Source organism: Chlorocebus sabaeus, chromosome 18, assembly GCF_047675955.1.
Source record: "Chlorocebus sabaeus isolate Y175 chromosome 18, mChlSab1.0.hap1, whole genome shotgun sequence".
Classification (NCBI taxonomy): domain Eukaryota; kingdom Metazoa; phylum Chordata; class Mammalia; order Primates; family Cercopithecidae; genus Chlorocebus; species Chlorocebus sabaeus.
Genome location: NC_132921.1, coordinates 34,811,517 through 34,831,709, shown reverse-complemented (window position 1 = coordinate 34,831,709; position 20,193 = coordinate 34,811,517). Strand labels below are relative to the sequence as shown.

Genomic DNA, 20,193 nt, shown 5'->3' with positions numbered 1-20,193 from the left:
TACTGTTTTATTAAGAAAAACAGAAACAAAACAAGCATTAGAAAAGTTTCTATGGCTTAGGTTCTATTTAATAGACGCAGCCTCTGCTAGACTTCCCTAGGGCTTATGGATGGCAAGTGTCAACAGGAGCTGAGACCACTGTCATCTCTCCAGTGACCTCTTCCAGTGGCTCCAGAAAAACCAATGGACCAAACTGTTGTCTCCAGAAACAATTTAACAGAATTGTCAGCCAGAATCCACAGCCAAGAAAGCAATAGCCCTGCATGTACGTGTACAACGCATATGTGTAGGCAGCACAGATTTTCCTGAAGGCCAAGTCCAGTTAGTTATATGATATCATTTGGGAGGGTCACATGTACATTTGCATCTGGTTTGCATCTAATTTGGAAAAGCCGACATAGATCATGTACCATATTATTAGGTAATTTTTCAAGTTTGGAGTCTCAGAGTTGCTCCACTCAATTTGTTCAGTGGATGGACTCAGTTATTGACTGATGAATTACAGCTTGCTCTGGGGTTCCTGGCCTAGGAGGGGCAGCCTGTGGTCATGCACGCTTTCCTGTTCTGTGCTCCATGCACACACAAGCCAAGCCACCATTGGGGGGCAGCTCTTAACCCACAGGGAGAGCCTCCTTCTCACTAGCTGGCTTCCGGCATAGAGGAGGGAGGTGCATGGGTGAGGATGAGGTGGAGGGAGTCCACTCTAGCTGATCCCCTTCCAAGTAAGGCCTACATGGAGGGGGCCTTCCAAATGGAACAAAAGGGAAAATGACAGAAGAGAGCAAGCATTCCTATTTATCTAAACACAGGATCAAGATGTGCAGCAGGAAAGTGAAATTATGCTGCAATTTTGAAAGTCATCCACTGAAGATAAACTCTCCTTTCAAAGGAATTACTCATTTCACTCCATCATGATACCTCAGGGTCTATCAGTATTCAAATTTATTAAGCAATAACATGCAGAATGCATGATATAAAGGGCCTGTTTCATAACCCATCCCCACGCTATTTTTTTTTTTTTTTTTTGCTAAGTCATGAGAAGTGCAGCAAGTTAAAAATCAAACAAAAACTAACAAGCACATACACACAAGATGGAAAAGAAATCCTCCATGGAAGTTACTATGAAACAGGCGGCTTTAGAAAGGAAAAACACAATCTCTGACTAATATGAAGGAGACTCCAAATTGCTCTTGGCAACAATCTCTCAACCCGATTCCCCTCCCTCTATTCATCTCCACAGTTCCCAGCCAAAGGAAAATAAACTGAACAGCTCTCTCCCCGGCCCAACCTGTAGGGCTGCCTGGCTGAGCAAGGGCTGAGCAAACAAACATCCCCATGCAATTATACACCTGTGTAATTGCTGTAAACACTGGGACAGCCAGCCGGGTGCTCACTGCCCTTATCAAGCTGATTATCTCAATATTGGGGGAAAATGCCTTTATTCTGGCAGATGACATCAAGGTAGTATGCAATATGATCTTGTGACCTCAAACCCAGGATTTTTTTTTTTTTTTTTTTTTTTAAGAAAAAAAAAGAAGAAACAAATTATTCTTCTAGCAAGAGTCAGTAACAATTCCGGGGAAGGAAAGTCCCAGAGCATCACTCAGATGGGTAATAGCTTCAAGGCCAGATTTATCAGTTCACCTTCCTCACAAAAGTGATAGTTAATTTTAGAGGTAGTTATCTTACACCTATTACACCATTCAGGATGGAAGGAGAGTTAACAGGCCAAACGCCCCAGATCATTTATGGCTGCTCTGTCTCAAACATCCATCCAACACCATTCTATTAGGACAGGTATGTCTGGTCAGCTAAAACGAAGGAGGACAGGATTCTCAGGAAATGGCATTGTAAGTGGAGATGTAAGTAGATGAAGGGTCTTTCAGTTGAGTCCTAAAACCGCCCCAGAAGGCCAAGGTGAGCTGCTCTGTGAACCATGTATGGTCTAGAGACTTGGGTTCTAGTCTTGGCTTTGCTACCAACAAGTCCTGTGAATGTGGACAAGCTTCCCTCCCCAAGGTTAAGGGCAGGCGCTTGAAGCTGAATTCGAGTCCTATGAAAATGCCATCCTGGCCACCAGGAAGTGGGCAGATGCATCAGGAGGATGACACCCGGGGACAGTTCTCAGTCTGGCCAGCACTGATCCAAAGAGATACCAGTCCTCTCAGAAACTGTTTCAGCTGCTTCTTGTCATCTCCAGCTGGCATGTGGCAAAAGTGCAGACTCTTTGAAACCCACAACTGTAAACCCTAAATGAATAATCTGAACAGCAGGGGCTCAAACGGCTTCCTGGGCACTTGGGGCAGAGGCTGACTGTGTTGTATGCACTCCACTGCATTCCCTTGAACCAGGGACAAGTCCTGGTAACTGCAGCATGGAGACTCCAGTTATTTTAACTTCCCCGCTCCTTCCTCTCCTTCCTTCTCCCTCTCCTCCTCTACATCCAGGCCTCCTGCTGCTGCTTCTCAGCAGCAATGCTTCCCAGGCTCCTTCCTGGGCTCCATCTCACTTCATCCAACCCTTTGAGGGTTGCACTATTACTACTACTATTCCCATTGACAGAGGCCAGAGATCCGGTCTGATTTCACTTACTGATGTATGCCCAGCACTTAGCATGGTACCTGGACACATACAGTAAACAATACAACAGTGTTGAATAAATGACTGATTGTTTGGAAAGACAATGACATTCAAAAAAAGTTAATATTAAATGTAACACATACTATTTTCTGTTGTACTATAATTATACCAGGGTGATTCCTGTCTCCCAATTAAAGTGTAAGATTCTAAAACATGTGGGGTACAATGAGTGGCTTTGAATCCTGCCTCTGCTACTACCTGGACAATGTACTTAATCCATTTGAGCCTCAGTTTCCCTATCTGCAAAGTGGGGCTAATGATTCATATCTGATGTGACCTAATACGAGTCTTTTTTGGGAGAGTGGGTTCTTTGTCTATGCAGCTCAGGTTGTGCCTTAAGGGGGAGGACGGCACTAGGGCTACTTTCCTTTCCTAGAGTTTCACCCAGTGGGGGTTCCTGAGCCTTTCTAAGCCCAGAGAGGATTTAACTGGGTGAAAGAAGGGGGACAGAGGGAGTGGAGCTGAAACTTGAACCTGGCAGAGCCTTTACCACCTCCAAGCCAGCGCGCCCCTCCCCCTTCCAAAAAATCTTCATCTCATCTGGAGAAACTGCCCGCTTGTTTCAATCACTTCCTTTCCATTTTCAAAATTCCGCATTTAGAAGAACTGGAAGTGGTCTACCACTAGCCGACCAGTAAGTCGCTGGAGTGGGGCTTCCTTCTGCGTGGAGCTGGGTACCAGCTATTAAAAGAAAGAAGGCAGCCGCCCGCTGCCTACCCGCCTGTCAGCACACAGCCGGGACAACGGAAGCCAGGAACAGAAAGGAACGACCCCGGAGCCCTCACCACAGAGCACGGAGTGGTGCACCCGACGACGCTCGATGCTACGCGCAGGGTGGGCGGCGGGGGCTGTGGGTGCTGGGATGGGGGGAAGCTCTCTCCATCGTTCCTCCCAGCCCTGCGGCCGCTGCACCCGCCTGCAGGAACTCAGGCGCTCCAGAGGGTGACGCGGGCCCGGGCGCCCGCGGGAGTAGGGACGCACGGGGTCAGTACTTACGCGCCACCCACACCGGGCCGCCTCCGGAGCTGGAAGACTCGCCTTCCAGCTCGACTCGCCTGCTCGGGTGGGAATGCTCCCCATCCACTCACCCCCAGGTTGGCGCTCAGGGAAGGGCCCCCCACCCACCCAGTTCAGCCCGCGATTCAAGCCCAGGGACCTGACGGGACTCCCGCCGCGCGCCGAGCTGGACTTTTGCCAATCGCTCCTTTAATTTCCACCCGTATCGCCGGACCTCGACTTTAACCAAGTTGCCATGGCTTTTGTCCCCCCTCCCACCCGCCCCCAAGTTTTTCATCTGACGCTCGGGAGAACCAAGCATTCTTGGGGGAGACAATTTAAACTACCAATGTACACCCGCAACTCCCTCTCGGAGTGCCCTTACGTTCCTTCCGCTGGCCCCTCGCCCCAAAGGAGCCCGCTGGCGTGGGCCAGCGGTAATGGGGCAGCGGCGAGAGTTGCTCTCTGCAGTGTTCCAGATCCTCTCTCCTATTTCGGGGGAGGTGCGCAGCCCCACGCCCCGCAGGAGCTCCGGCGAGGCAGGGGTTTGAACGCCTTGCGGACGCCGCCGCCCGCGCCAGCCGGAGCCGCCCCGCGGCCACCCGGCCACAGGGTCCCCGCAGCGTGTAGCGAGAATGCCCGCAGCGCCCGAGCTCTCCCGGCCGCCCGGAAGGGCTTCCTCCCCACCCCCTCCCCACGGCCCGGCCGCTGAGCTCCCCAGAGCCCCGATCCCAGCCTCGAGGCAGTCGGAGGCCGACGCAGACCCACCTGGCCGCCCGGGGGACGCCGCGCTGGTGCCCGGGCAGTGTCCTGAGCGCCGCCAGGGTCCCAGGCTGGGAATCCACGCGGCCGCGCTGCTCGGGGGAGCCTGCCGCAGCCGGCGGGAGGTTGTCATTGATTCGTGCTGGGCGAGTTAAGCCATTCCAGGAGTGGTTTTGAGCGAGCACTCCCTCCCCTCCCTCCAACCAGAAGTATTTGGCCGGGAGCCCCTTTGGTCCACCTGTACTGTCAAGCGCGGGACAGGACGATCTCACCACTCGCGCTTTACGCTTCACTTTATGACACGAAATTAAGTTCTTTGGAAAAGGTAAAGCAGAAATAAAGGCAAGGGCGGTGGAGGAGCTTTTCTTGCTTTTCTTTTCCCCTCTTTTCTCCCGGGTTCCTCCGTTTTGTTTTTTGTGGGTTCCCCCCCCTTTCTGTAGTACTTCATAAAATGACTTACCACTTATCTCAAAGCAAGGGAGGCTTTTTATTATTATTGTTTTATTCAATTCAGCGTGTCTGTCTTTTTAGAGGCAATTTTATTTCCATTTGCCTGAAACCTAAGCCCAATAAAATTACTAGAATTATATGTTTTCTCCTTACAGGGTCGTGAGTGTAACTTAACCAAATCAAACACTGCACAGCAATCCTTTAAGTAACAAAAAAAGAGGGAGTGCAGGAAGTAACCACAGAACTGTAGCTCCCTCCTCCGCTGGGGGTCATGAGACCTTGTGGGTAGGACCCACAGACACCCCTTCCCCTCAAACAAACACATATCACGCAGGCTGACTCAGAAATGCCAACCGGAGGTTCCAGCAGCCCACACTGGGGTGGGCCAGCCACCAATCACAGAGGTGTGGCCAAACACCCTCTCCCAGGCCTTTCCTTCAAACCTCACACAAACCTTCCCTTCAAGCCTTCTTGAAAACTGCCACCTGGGAGGCTCTGGCCAGCTGGGTGCTGTCAGGCCTCTTTTACCCTGGAACTGACTGGTCACCTGGAGGAAATAACCATTAACGCCTTGATACCTCTGCTGACTGTTCTCAGAAATCAGGGGAGAGCCAGGGGAGCAAATCTTTCCTGTTGATCATCTTCCCCTGGTGTCATGGAAAAAAAGCACAAAACAAAGGAGTCCAATGAGGTGCTTGGCCTTCCGTGGCCTCTGCCACTCTTCCTGGGCAGGCCATGAGCCTTAAAGCATCCTGAAACCAGAAGTAAATCTCAAAGGTACATTGGCCATGAAGGTCCAGGGATGAGGCTGTGATTTGCAGAGCCCCAGAAAGATGGTACAGACAAAACTATCTCCTCCAACAGGTGCCCCTTGCCTGAAATTCCAATGTTACAGATTCATTCCTTCTTGGGATATGCCCTGCAGGAAGCCTGCCCCAGAGAGGCAGGCAAACTTGCTTCAGGAAGGCAGGAAGGGTCAGGTCTGTCTCTGTGGTTCCCTCTAAAACTGTGAATACCCACCACTGCAGGCAGGGGAGTAGGCGTCTCCACAATGGACTAGAATGCATCTGTCAGACCCTCCATGCTGTGGAAAGAGGGCTGTGGACTGCTGCGTGAGGGGAGAGAGAGGCTGGGCGGCCAGGATGTGGTGGGAAGAGGCTGCTAGGTCAGGGAATTGGGTGCTGAAGGGAAGAAGCGGGGGTGCTTCATCAGAGCAGGTGGACAGTTTCCAAGATTGGATGACTCCATAGCTTTTTATCAAAAACCAGGTACTCCCGGAACACCCAAGCCAAAGACTGAGAAGTCAAATCCCTTTGTCCACAAAGGCACTAGTTAAATATCCAATGAAGCATAACTCCACACTCCACTCCCAGACCCAGGAGGTAAAGGTGCCAACACATGACCTGGATGGAATCAGTATGAATCCAGAAGTGTTTGCTGAGTGCCCATAAAGGGTTTGCCTCAATGGCCTGGGTGGAGGTGGCGTGGGTGCAGTGCAGTGCCAACCTTGGAGCCTCTCATCTTGTGGGGCAGATAAAGCACAGGCGGACTTGACAGTGGGGCAAGGTGCATCCACCACCCCATGGGTGCATAAGGAACAGGGCAGTGCTTTTAGTAAGGCAGGCTCACAGGGACCGGGCTCCAGGAGGAGTGGGGCTGTCTGGCCTGGAAGATGGTGCTGCAGGGAGCAGGAGAGGAGGGCATGTCAGGTGGGGGAGTGGAGGCTAGAGGGGGAGTCACGGAGGAAAGCTAGCAGCTGGCCTGGCTCAGAGGGTTCTCTCAGTGGTTAAGAGGACAGGAGGGGGTCTATGGGGTAGAGCCAGTTTATGGGTACAGCTTCCGGCTGAAAGGACAGAGTACAGGGCAGGGCCTGATGTGGAGAGGAGGAAGGATGGGAGCGCCTTTTCAAACCCAGCTGGAGTGGGATGTGGGAGGGAAGCTGCAGGGAGGGGTGTGCAGAGTTGAGGTGCCCAGCCCAGCCTACCCCCAGGCGGCTCCTCCTAGCCAGGGCTCCAGCCCCTGGACTGGAAGGAGTGTCTGGGTAGGCTATGGGTGGTGCCAGGGCCAATGATGTTGCAGCCAAGAGCCTGGGGAGAGCTGGCTGCTGTCCAGCCCACCGGCTGGGTCCTGCAGTGGACAGTGAATGCCACTCCTCCCTCCCCCTAATCACTGTGTGTGTGTGCCCTGCTGGGACACACCCTTTGGAATGGCTCTGGGCACAAAGTGGGGAGCGCCGCCCCACCAGCTCCAGCCTCCCTCGGTGCCAGCTGCCTCCTGGGAACAGGAACATAAAGCAGTCTCAGTGAAGTGGGTGGGGAGAGGGGGCTGGGGGAGGCTCCCAAAGCCACCCACAGAAGGGGCTCTGGGTACACCAGACTCCAGATCTGAGTGTGCATTTCCTTTTGGGTCCGGGTTCCTTCCTAGGCCCTCTTTGGCCTCCTCCTCCTCCTCCTCCTCCTCCTCCTCAGCTCCCTTCCTCCAGCTCTAGCCCTTCTCGGCCCCTACCTCTGGCTCCCCGCCTTCCCAGTTCAGGTCAGCCAGAGCACGTGGAAGCCCGCTGGCTTCACAGGGCAAGGCTGCCCTGACTTTCACAGCTGGCTCCAAACTCAACCACTCACTCATGTTCCAGTGAGGATGAAAGCTCCTACTTCAACCACCAAGCATGGCTCAGAAGGCTAAACAGAAGCACATAAGCAAACATGCTACTGTCTTAACTTGAAACCTCAGCAGGGCCTAGTCATCGGCTGGGGTTGTGATGTAGGCACACAAACAGCTTTGTGCCACAAGCACACACAGATACAGAGTGTCTGCACACACGTGCATAAAGAGGCAGACACATGTATGAGCTCTGTGATCTGCAGAGAGTAATACTAATATTGACTGAGGGCCTCTGCCCTCACTCCTTGCAACCACATGGTGAGGTAGATCTTGTTATTTCCTCCATCTTACTGATAAGGAAACTGGGGCTCAGAGAGGTTTCACAACTTGTTTAAGGTCTCACTGCCTGACATATGATAAAACTGGACATCACACTCCATCTTTGTGATTCTGGTGACCCAAGGCAACACTGGGGTTCAAGCTCTGGCTCTTTGTCTGGTTCATACAATTGGTTTCCTAAGGGGCAGTGTGGTTTGCTGATGCATGCCTCAGTTTCTCCTTCTGAACAAGCAGGATAATGACTCTTCCTGAACCCGAGGGTATTGTTAGGCAGAAGGAGGCTGAGATGGAGGTTGGCCTTTGGTAGAGTGCTGAAGCAAGTCATCCTAGAGGATGTGCAGACACAGGATGAGTGGTACTCAAGCCAGAAACTCAGCGCCACCCTTGCTGCCTCCCACTCCTTCCTGGCCCCCACCCCCGCCCCCAGCCAAACCATCCACCAGGGAGTCTGTCTCTAAAATAGAGCTCGAACCTACCCTCTTCCTGCCACCTCTGCCACTGCCGCCCTTGGCCGAGCCTCTATCCCCTCTCACCTTGACTTCTGCAGGCACCTCCTAACTATTCTCTGCCCCATTCCTGTCCTGCTCCTTCAGCCCAAAGCCACACAACTGCCAAAGCAATCCACTTAAAACAGGCATCTGGTCCTGTCATAGGGCACTTACATGCACTTTATACTACTCACCATAGCCCGCAAGGCCCTTCTCTCGCCAAACTCCCCGCACCCCATACTTCAATCACAGACAGGCACCCCTCCTTCCTTCTCCTTCCTGCTGTGGGACTTGGCTTATGCAAATTTCCCAGGCTGAAATGCTCCCCCAACTTTGGGTCTTGCAGGAATGTCACCTCTTCAGAGAGGGCTTTCCTGACCACACAGATAAATTCGGATCTTGTAGCCCATTATCTAGCTCAGACCCTTGATCAAAGGATTCATGATTGCATTGATTTTATTATTTGACGGTCCCTCCCACTAGAATGTAGGCTACTTGAGGGCAAGGATCCATGCATCTTTTCTTACTGTATTGTGTCTGGTATGTCATTGGCCCCAGGCAGGTATGTGTGGAAGAGGTGTTTATTGAGAGAATCCTAGATCTGGGAAACAGAAGGACTGGATCTTGTCTTGATGAAATTCTTCCATTGTAGAGAAAATTTGTGAACCAGGGGGGAAAAGTAACCCATAATCTCATCACTAGATAGGCTAATATTTATGGCATCATGGTGGCATGGGCAGTGGGTCAGTCTTTCTTTTGCTGGAGTGAAGATTTCACACCGCATTTAACAGGCTCCACCTGTCATTCCTCCTTGTATCTCTTGGATGCTCAACAAATGTTTAATTGAATTTTGAGGAAAACTGAAAGAAAATGCAACCAGTTCAAGGGAGGAGGGACATGCCAAGCATTTTCCTTCGTGGCCCCTCTGGCTTCCTGTCCAATCACAGGCTATGACCTCACCGTTCTGAAGTCCACTGTTTGTATATTAGCACCTGTGGATTGTAATAGCATGGCTCTATCACTTTCATCCACAGATCAGATTTTATTGAAATGTATTAAATGCCAATTTGAAATAACAATACATTGCTGTTTAGCATCGAGAACAGACAGGGAGCCACGAACTGAAGCTAAGCTACACTTTAACAGCCCTTTATATGGTCACCGAGTTTACCCAAATCTGTTAGTTGCCAAGGCTACATACATTTCTGCTACTGTGTTTTAGGGGGGCGACCCAGCCATTTGGAACCTATCAGCCATTTGCCAAACCCCATCAAACTCCTCCACTTCTTCCAGAACATAATGATGATGCAGAGAAACGGAGTCCTTTGGCCTTACTGGCCTTTGGCTGCCCTGTCCTGCAGGGGCTGCAAGGCAAGGAAGGGCAAGGAGCTGTGGCCCCAGAGGGAGGACTGGGTGCTGGCAGAGCCTGCCTCCCATTTAGGAGCACTCGGAGACCAGCCAGTGCTTGTCCGAGGCCCTGGGGAACCTCCGAGGAGGGGGTGTGGGCCAAGCACAGGTGCTGGGTTGTTCTCTCTGCGGGAAAGTACCCTGCCAGGCTAGGGTGCAGGGCAGGGCTCTGAGCCTGGCTGGCTGCACAGTAGGCTGTGCAGGGTCCCAGCCCTCTGCTCACAGCCTGAGGGCCCCAGGGCTGCCAGGGCCTCGCCCTCCTCCCAGACTGTATCAGGTAACACCATCAGGCACCCACTGTGGGAGGAGGGGAGGGTGCCAGGCAGGAGCTTAAGCTAAGCCTGGCTTGTGGGGAGGAGTGGGGGGTGGCTGGGCCTGTCACCATGGATCCCAGAGGAGGAGGGCTTGGTCAGAATTTGGTCAAGGTGGGATAGTGGCAAGAAAGGGGGTGGCACCACTAGCTAGGGGAGGCAGATTCCCTCTTATCTTCCTTCCTCCCTCCCTCCTTCCTCCACTCCTCCCTCTCTCCCTTCTTGACTCTTCTTTCCTATTCACCTTCCTTCTCCCTTCCTCCTCCTTTCACTCTTCTCTCCCTTCCCTTAACAGGCATGTACTACCTATTCTGTGCCCCACGCTACTCCAGGCTTTGGCTATAAAGTGGTGAACAATCCACATGGTCTCCACCCTTATGGAGCTGACCTTCTTCTAGAAGGGGAAAGATAATAAACAGATAAACATCTACCATGAACTCAGGTGGGTGAGTCCAGATCATTCAGCCCCATCCTTAGGCAAACCACTTTTCCATCTCCAGCAGCCTCTCACCTCATTTGCTTCCCACCCTCAGGGGCCAGGAGCAGCATTATAGCTCCCATATACAGTGAGGAAGTGGGGCTGAGGGTGGGGAGGCGACTTGCCCGAGGTCACACTGGGAGCACAGGTAAAGCTGTTGCAGTGGAACCTTGGCCACCTGCCTCCCAGGAGAGTGCTCTCTTCCTCCAGCAGGGTCACTGGCACTTACCTCCAAAGCAGGAGAGATTTAATTCTGTGCTTCTAAAGACACTTTCTGTTTTTAAGAAAATATTTATGCACAGAAAACTAAGAAAAAAAAATGCACTAAGAACCTCACCCTAGGACAAACAACTAATTCACTTTATATTAAATTAGCACTTACTGTGTGTAAGCCAGGATCCCTGAGGGTCTAGGCAGCCCCAAGAGCTGAGGTCTGGCTACATTAGCTGCAAACTGTCACCATGACCCACAATCCCTTTGTCAGCTCCAAAGAGCTGACAAAGACTCTCTCCTTCAATAAACCTTAGACAGGTTTCTCTGAGCCCCTCTTGTCCTTGGGCCCTGTCTTTGGCCGGCCTAGTCCAGTTTTAACAAAAATGCTGCTAAGTCAGGTTAGCAAGAATCCCCCATCCCTTGATATCTAATCATCTTGACCTGCTGGTCTGCCTTCTGCAAGAATCCTGTTAAGTCAGTTCAGCGAGGATCCCTCTACCTTTGATGTCTCCTCTTGGTAATTTTCCATCCACTCACCACCCTCTGCATCTTGACTATAAATCCGTACTTGTCTTTGTATTTGGTGTTGAACCCGGATCCCTCTCCCCTATTGCAGTCCGGCTCAACTCTGAATATCACAAGGACAAGCGGGGGTACCCCTATGCAATAGCTCTGAATAGTCTTTAGGCCAGGAGTGGTGGCTCACGCCTGTAATCTTAGCACTTTGGGAGGCTGAGGTAGGCAGATCACTTTAGGGCAGGAGTTGGAGACCAGCCTGGCCAACATGGTGAAAGCCCCGTCTTTACTAAAAATACTAAAATTAGCAGGACATGGTGGCGCCTGCCTGTAATCCCAGCTACTTGGGAGGCTGAGGCAGAAGAATCGCTTGAAGCTGGGAGGCGGGGGTTGCAGTGAGCCAAGACTGTGCCACTGCACTCCAGCCTGGGCGACAGAGCGAGACACCTTCTCAAAAAAAAAAAAAAAAAAAAAGAAAAAAAGAAAAGAAAAGAAATTTTTTACCATCTTAACAACTACATAAACAAAACTTTTCCTCTTTTTTTTTTTTTTTTTTTTTTTTTTTTTAGACAGGGTCTCACTTTGTCACCCAGGCTGGAGTGCAGTGGCACAAACAGGGCTCTCTGCAGCGTCAACCTCCCAGGCTCAAGTAATCCTCCGACCTCAGCCTCCCAAGTAGCTGGGACTATAGGTGCATGCCACCATGCCTGGCTAATTTTTGTATTTTGTTGTAGAGACAGGGTTTTGTTATGTTACCCAGGTTGGTCGCAAATTCCTGAGCTCAAGTCATCTGTCTGCCTCAGCCTCCCAAAATACTGGGATGACAGGTGTGAGCCACCGCACCAGGCCAATTTTTTTTTTTAATAGTTATGTTGCTGTGACTTGGACAGCCTCAGATTTATCACTGCACCCCTGACCTCTCACTCAGGACTCCAAGGGTGTGTCCTTGAAGCCTTTGTCTTCACTCCCGATTGAGGGATTGGGCAGTCCATGGGTGAGTTCTACTCCTGATGAAATCCAGTGCTCCAGACGATAGTCCACTGAAGGACACATTTTCATTCTTAAGATTCTGAGTGCGCTCTCTGAGGCTGGGTTACAGTCCCAGGTTTCTTAGGTGGAAAGGTACTTATGTGAGAAAGAATCTTCCTGGATGGGCATCTTCTTGGCTCTTTTCAGTAGAGATTCATTCCCTGACCCTTGAGAGGCGGCATTCCTGGTTCTTCGGGTAGGCCTCTACTTTAGAATCTGGGTTAGAGACTCAGGCAAACTGAGACTGCGTTGGAGTCCCAGGCATCTTTGTTGGGGAGAAGTCATTAGTTAATAACGTGGGAACTTCTCAGTGGACTGGAAACCGTCTTCCGGAAGCCCTGCTGACTATACATCCCACAATAATGGCACAAACTCTGTCTGCTTCCTTTCTTGTTGGCATAATTTACTGGATAACCTAGAACTTCAATGACTTACAATTGGCCCCTCAAAGGCTCGTCCCTTCCCATTGCTTTCGCTCCTTTCTCCTCCTCTTACCACCTTCATCTTCCCTTCAGCTCTCTGGGCCCTTCAGCATGTCCCCTTTGCCATCTCTCTGCCCACCATTGACACTTCAGCCCCTCAACTCCCTACAGTCATTTGAACTTTAGACCCCTGTCCTGATTGTGGGTCTCAAGGGAGTCAGGGAATCCCTGCTAAGCAACAACATATCAGGGCAAAAGAAAATCTTAAAAGTCTCCTCCACAAATATTGGTAAAAAGCTTCAGCTGTCTTATTGAGCAGGCGACCTTAACTTATCCCATCTGTCAAAACGCAATTCAGATAAAAAGAGGAAGTGGGGCAATAACAAGAGCCAATGATGATATAGATATAGACCAGTGAGCTTTGTATTACTCTGTTTACGTAACTCATGGCTAAAATTTCAGAATAAAAGGTGAAATAGATGGTCTCTATTTGTGTCTATCTGTATGTTTATGTGTGCATGTATGTATGTATATGTGATATTTTTCTACCTCTGGATAGTATTACCAAATTAATATATAAAATATTTTACGAGACCTCTATTCAAATTGGCTTAAGTTAAATATACCTTAAAATCTCAGAAATATAGAAACTAATCCAAATGTTTTTCAAGTTCATGTGATGTAGGTAAACCATTGGAAAGTGAGAATAATTTAATATTGCTGGTTTAATAAAATGAGCCATATCTTTTGAGTTATCAACATTGAGTATAATACGATTATACATTTTGTATTTAACTTTTTCCTAGGTTTTTTGCTTTTGTGATTTTTTTGTTTAGATACTTGCCTAAAATGCATGTGTTGTAAAAATAGAAGAGGGAAATAACGCGAGATGATGGCTACCTTTGTCTAGTGTATTGTGAAATTTTGATAAAAAATTCAAGCATATGTGTCAAGAACATGTGTATTAATTTAAGTGGGATAGAAGTTTTATAAATGGACATTTCAATAACAATGTTTCATAATATCTGACTAAAAATTGTTTCCAAAATTTTTCGTAATTTGCAACATGAGACCTATGCTAAATTAAGCAATAGATATTAATTACTAGACCATTTTTAAATAAACTACTGAAACATTAATTACTAAGCATAAGTTTAAGTTTATATACTTTTGGCTACTTATTTTTATCTAGTACAGAGAGGCTATCTGTTTTTGGGTATGTTAATAAACTTATTTTTGCCACCTGAAGAACTGTACTATGATACAACACATACCTATAAAAAATGTAAAATGATATATTCATAAAATTTGCTAGTCTGCTAGATAATCCTGGCATATGACAGACAATTTGCAATTGCCTACTTCACATTCTAAATAAAATCTTGATCTAGAACTCATTTTTAGATTTTCCAGAAGGCTTCTGGGAAATCTCAAAAAAATTTTTCTTTCACCTTGTAAAAAGAGATATTAAAAAAAATTAGGCTTATGTCAATGTTAAATGTTATTTGTATAAATATTTCAGAAATTGTATAAATTTCCAAGAAAATTTTCAGTACACTTGCTGTTGATATGTCCTGGCATAATGTTATCAGTCATAATTTTGGTTATTGTTTAAAACACCATGTGCCACAGAAATCACCAAATTTCTTTGTCAAACACACTCTCATCAGATTAACTATGGCCATTTTAAGTCTCTTGTCATCCACTGATACTTTCTGTTTTATTCTGATTGTTCTCTGAAAGTGTTTTCCACCAACTACAGGCCAGAGTACTTTGTCTTCAATAATCAGGGATTATGCCAGGTAGTCTGGGGTACAGGCTTTTGATGGGGTTGCTTCAGTAATTTTTATTTTTGTTTATTTTTTATTTTTATTAATTTATTCTTTTTGAGACAGAGTCTCACTCTGTCACCCAGGCTGGAGTGCAGTGGTGCGATCTTGGCTCACTACAACCTCTGCCTCCTGGGTTCAAGTGATTCTCGTGCCTCAGCATCCCAAGTATATAGGATTACAGGCATATGCCACCATGTCTGGCTAATTTTTGTGTTTTTTTGTAGAAAAAGGGTTTCATCATGTTGGCCAGGCTGGTCTCGAACTCCTGACCTGAAGTGATCTGCCTGCCTCGGCCTTTCGGAGTGCTGGGATTACACGCATGAGCTACTGCACCCAGCCCTGCTTCGGTAATTTTTAAACTATACCACTGAACTTAATCCAGATTTCCAAATTTCTGGTTGACAGGTTCTTAAAACTGCTGACCCAAGATGAAGCAGAGCAAGAGTTAATTACATGGGGCTGAATGAACGGATGAAGGATAACTATTGTTTTTGCTTGAATATTATTGCCAGCTTTCAGGAACCTCTTTTCCTTTTCTCTTAAGCTATCTGTGAACTCACAACAGTTTACATTATACACACACACACACGTATCTATACACACACACACACACATATATATACATATATATATATATGTATATATATATTTTTTATTTTATTTTATTTTTTTTTGAGAGGGAGTCTCACTCTGTCACCCAGGCTGGAGTGCAGTGGTGCGATTTCGGCTCACTACAGCCTCTGCCTCCCGGGTTCAAGCCATTCTCCTGCCTTACCCTTTGGAGTAGCTGGGATTACAGGCATGCCACCACACCTGGCTAATTGTTGTATTACTAGTAGAGATGGGGTTTCACCATGTTGGCCAGGCTGGTCTCAAACTCCTGACCTCAGGTGATCTGCTCACCTTGGCCTCCCAAAGTGCTGGTGTTACAGGCATGAGCTGCTGTGCCTGGCCAATTATGCTTTTTTAAAACAGAAATGAAGTATTTCTCTTTTTCTCCCTGCCTAACCCCCCTCCAGAATTCAAAATTCTTTTTTTTGAGCAGGGGTGGGGGAGTTGGAGGGACGAAGTTTTGCTCTGTCACCCAGGCTGGAGTGCAATGGCGTGATCTCAGCATACCGCAACCTCCACCTCCCGGGTTCAAGTCATTCTCCTGCCTCAGCCTCCTGAGTAGCTGGGATTACAGGCACCTGCCACCACGGCTAACTAATTTTTTTTTTTTTTTTTTTGCATTTTTTAGTGGAGATGGGGTTTCACCATGCTGGCCAGGCTGGTCTTGAACTCCTGACCTCAGGTGATATGCCTGCCTCAGGCTCCCAAAGTGTTGGGATTATAGGTGTGAGCCATTACACCTGGCCAGAAATTCTTATCAAATGTTCTCATCTTCATGGAATATATTTATTTGCACAAGTTCAGTAAGAATCTGTCCTCCTTATAAAAGGACATGATGGGAAATACTGGTTATATAACTAAGGCGTTGACTGGAATGTCATATTTGAAACTGATGCATTAGATATGACCAGACAGTCTTAAGGAACTGAAGTGGACTTGACGGACCCAGTGCTTACAATACCTTCTAGGGAAAGCCAGCCTGGTACCTGACTTACAGTGTCCTCAGCATTACAGATGAGTACACTTCCTGCCAGGCCCAGGAGGCTTAGGGTATTTTGGGAACTTCAGGAAGAGAAGATTTACCCAAAACCTGTAGGTGCTACAGGCAAAATCTGGTGATCAGTTCTTGCCTTGCCTTCATAGCTTTCAAAGGTACAATCTGAGATTCCTTATGAAAAGTTCCAGCAAAGCAAATTTAAAAAGGCCTATGTGATCAATTACCATTCTTGCTGCACTTATGTAAGTAATCAGACCAAAGGTAATGAGACCAGCCTTATTTTATAAAGAACAAGAATCTTACTTTGATTATCTTTGAACCAAAAGAGGAGTGGCTATGAAGAGAAATTTTATAGAAATTTTGACAAAAACTATAGTACACTCTTGTGGGTTATCAGATTCCTGTCCTGTTCATTGGCTATGAGGTTTTCTTATCCACCTATAAATTAGATTAGATCCTGCCAGCTAACACATTCTGTTAGTGTCCACTTTCCCCTTTGCTAGGTATTTAACTAGGAGGAGGAAGGGTAGTAACAGGGATGGGGAAGATGAGGGCAGGTCTGTGTGTGTGTGCATGCGTGTGTGTGTGTGTGAGCATGTGTGAGTGTGCACCTGTGTGTGTGCGCACGTGTATGTGCGTGGGCAGGTGTGTGTACGTGTGTGCACATGTGTGTGTGCATGTGTGTGCGTGCATGTGCACATGCTCATCTGTATGCATGTATGCTCATGTGGGTGTAATGTGTGAGGAGTCACAGTGAGTAGAGGGTTCAGAAGCTGCGCTGGGTGACTGACTGCTAGATGGGCAAGGGGTGAGCACAGCAGTTTTGGTGTTATTTCAACACCAAACAGGGCTCTGACACCCTCCAGGAAAGCATCTTCTCTAGCTGGCTGCAGCATACTGAGGCAGAGATTAGCCTCACCCCTAGTGCTCGTCAGTGTGCCACTGCCAGGAGACAGTGAGTATGGCTGAGCCAATCCACAGCTCTTCCCCATCTAGCAATGTGGGCCAAGACAAACTGCCAGGGTAGTAGGTCAGAACAATGACCTTCATCCCACTGCAAGGCCAGTGAGACAAGAACCATCTGTCTTGCCAATAGGCCAAGGTTAGGCTTGTATGATGGATGGGGGAACAGGACAGAACTAAATGGCCCCTACATAGATCAAAACAATGATCAAAACAATGATAACAAAATAATCATAATGGTGGCAAGCATTGTGCGAAGAACTTTACATGCATTATTTCTTCTTCTTCTTTTTTTATTTTTTTTGAGAAGCAGTCTCACTCTGTTGCCTAGGCTGGAATGCAATGGTGTAATCTCGGCTCACTACAACCTCCACCTTCCGGGTTCAAGTGATTCTCTTGCCTCAGTCTCCTGAGTAGCTGGGATTAGGGCACATGCCACCACGCCTGAGTAATTTTTATATTTTTAGTAGAGATGAGGTTTCACCATGTTGGTCAGGTTGGTCTCAAACTCCTGACCTTGTGATCCACCCGCCTCAGCCTCCCAAAGCGCTGGGATTACAGGCGTGAGCCATGGTGCCTGGCCTGCATGCATAATTTCTTTTAACTGTCACCAACAGTTCTATGAAGTCAGTATATTATTATTCTCTTTTCATAGAATGGCCCCTCAGAGCCAGGATCTGAACTCAGGTCACATTTACTGCCTGTAAAAGTCACTTTAAATCCTGGGGAACTGCATAAGGTGGCTCAGAGTATTTTTGGATTTCAAATGCAGTAGGAGAAGCCGGGCGCAGTGGCTCATGCCTGTAATCCCAGCACTTTGAGAGGCCGAGGTGGGCAGATCACCTTAAGTCAGGAGTTCATGACCAGCCTGGCCAACATGGCAAAACCTAAAATTAGTAGGTTTTATACTACTAAAACCACAAAAATTAGCTGGGTGTGGTGGCATGCACCTGTAATCCCAGCTACTCAGGAGGCTGAGTTAAGAGAATCGCTTGAACCCGGGAGGCGGAGGTTGCAGTGAGTTGAGATCAGCCACTGCACTCCAGCCTGGGAGACAGAGCGAGACTCCATCTCGAAAAAGAAAAAGATACACTAGGAGAAACCAAAGCAAGGCAGAAGGTAGGACCTGTTAAGCTAATGGGGTAAAACAGACTATGGCCTTGTCGGACACTGTAGATGCTGTTTCGGGGAATCTCAAAGCAGAGCATAAGTAGCTCTCTGTCTCGCACAGTTAGCAGATTTACCTAGCAGTAAGTTCTAGGACAAATGCAAATTTGAAGTCCCGGATAAAGGCTTTACATCTCACTGACGAAAAGAAGAGGTGCAAGAGCCTGGATTGTGCCATCTAAGGACACATGCTGTGCAAGGACTGAAGCATGGTGGCATTTCTCAGTATGTGGATTTCGAATCCTCTGCTAGAATCTCCTGGGCAGATGCTTACAATGCAGACTCCTGGGCCCCAGTTCAGAGCCACTGAGTCAGAATCTGAACTCCAAATCTGCATTTTTCACAGATCTCTAAGGATGCATGCTGCTGACGTGGAAGAAGCAGTGACAATTGGTAACTGATTGGTTTGGCCTTGCTGGTTAGTGGAACCCTGGTTGAGAATCAGTGCCCTCCTTCAGGTGTGTTGTGGCTGCAGGATGGGAGCAGGAGGAGATTTTCAACTGCTGGATTGCATCTGAAGCATGTTCACCACACTGATCACTTTTAATGGCTGCATAAAATGCCACCAGTGGACAGAGCATGACATACTTAACCACTCCTCTACTCTGGGACACTGGGGCCCCTTCCGTATTATAGCTAACATTAGGATGAACATCCTTAGACATACTGCCCTCATATTTTGAATGACTGCCTTAGGTGAGATTCTTAGAAGGATGAAAGGGGGTATGAGCATATTCATGGTGCCTAACATATAGCATTAAATTGCATTTTCCACTTAGGCTGACACCTGCACTGTTCAAGAGAGTCCATCTCACCACAGCGCTGCCAGCATTTCAGTCTCCTCACTCTAAAGATAAGGAAATGGAGGCTGGATTGTAGAAGCAACCTGTGACCTGCCCAGAGCTACACACCTAGTCAATGCCAGAACTAAGACCAGAACCCAGGGAGTTCTTGTTCATGGGCCAGGGCGTTTTGCCACTGCTGAGTTCTTCAGTCTCCAATCAGACAGGAGGGAAAAATCAAGCTTGGAACACCATTCTCTCTCTGTTCCAATCTCCCTGCCAGCTCTGACTTCACCCGCTGCACGAGGAGCTCACGTTTCCATGCTTTTCGTGGTTTCTCTGCCTTGAAAACTGGGCCTCTCTTCTCTCTGCTCGAGCTCCACATCCTCCCTGGGCCCTGCTCTGATCAGTCAGAGGTCATTCCATACTTGCACCACAGGTCAGATGTAGATATGCGGGTGGGGAAGCAGTGGGACAAAGGTGAGGTGACAGCCAAGGGAAGGGACACAGGCCAGCCAGCCCCGTCACAGGAGGGAAGATAGTGTAGGAGGACGGGTGGGACCAGTTGATAGTGGGCGAGGGGGTGAGTTGGCCTGCCAGTCTTAGGAGTCTGAATATGGTGGGGAGGGTTTCAGTTCACACCTACCCAGCCACGTGCTACTACTGGGACACAGGGTGTTTACATAGGAGAGCTGGGCTCTGGCTTCCACAAGGTCCTTAACAGAGCCTCTGGTGGACTTCAGAGAATCCTTAGATCCCCAGCTAAACCACATGCAAAACTGTACAAGTATGTAAGTATGTTCCTTTTTCTGGGAGACAGCCCATTAGTATTCATCAGATTTTCAAGAAAGTTTATGACCTCTAAAATGTTCAAAAAAAATTCAGGTGAAAGGCAGGTTGTCTACTAGAACTATAATCTGTTTGTTGTATGAATTATATATTGTTTTACCTATGGTAGGGAAAGAGAAAATAATCATAGGTGGCATTTCTCAGATAGATGATTGATAGATAGATGATAGAACAGATGATTGATACACGAATAGAACAAACAAATCTACACTTAACAAATAGGTACCATGAAGAATCATTATTCATGCCACCTACATTTCTTATTTTTCCACTGCATGAGAAGAAGATGGTGGAGCTGGGAGGAGGCAGGAAGCCTGGTGCTGAGGTGTTCAGAGCCACTGC

The 20,193-nt window shown here is 48.1% G+C and overlaps 1 protein-coding gene across 12 annotated transcripts in view; it reads right to left on the bottom strand.

Annotated features, from left to right (window-relative positions):
- Nucleotides 1-20,193, bottom strand: part of ZBTB7C (zinc finger and BTB domain containing 7C) — a 381,563-nt gene that overhangs the window by 104,217 nt on the left and 257,153 nt on the right. Inside the window, exon 1 of one of the 12 annotated variants that reach the window (XM_007974091.3) lies at nucleotides 4,405-4,821. The exons of 10 other annotated variants lie outside the window; for them this stretch is intronic. The gene's annotated coding sequence lies outside the window, so the exon portion shown is untranslated. Of the gene's footprint in view, nucleotides 1-4,021; nucleotides 4,304-4,404; nucleotides 4,822-20,193 lie in introns of those variants that run through there. One more of the 12 variants, XM_007974094.3, reaches the window with a different exon arrangement.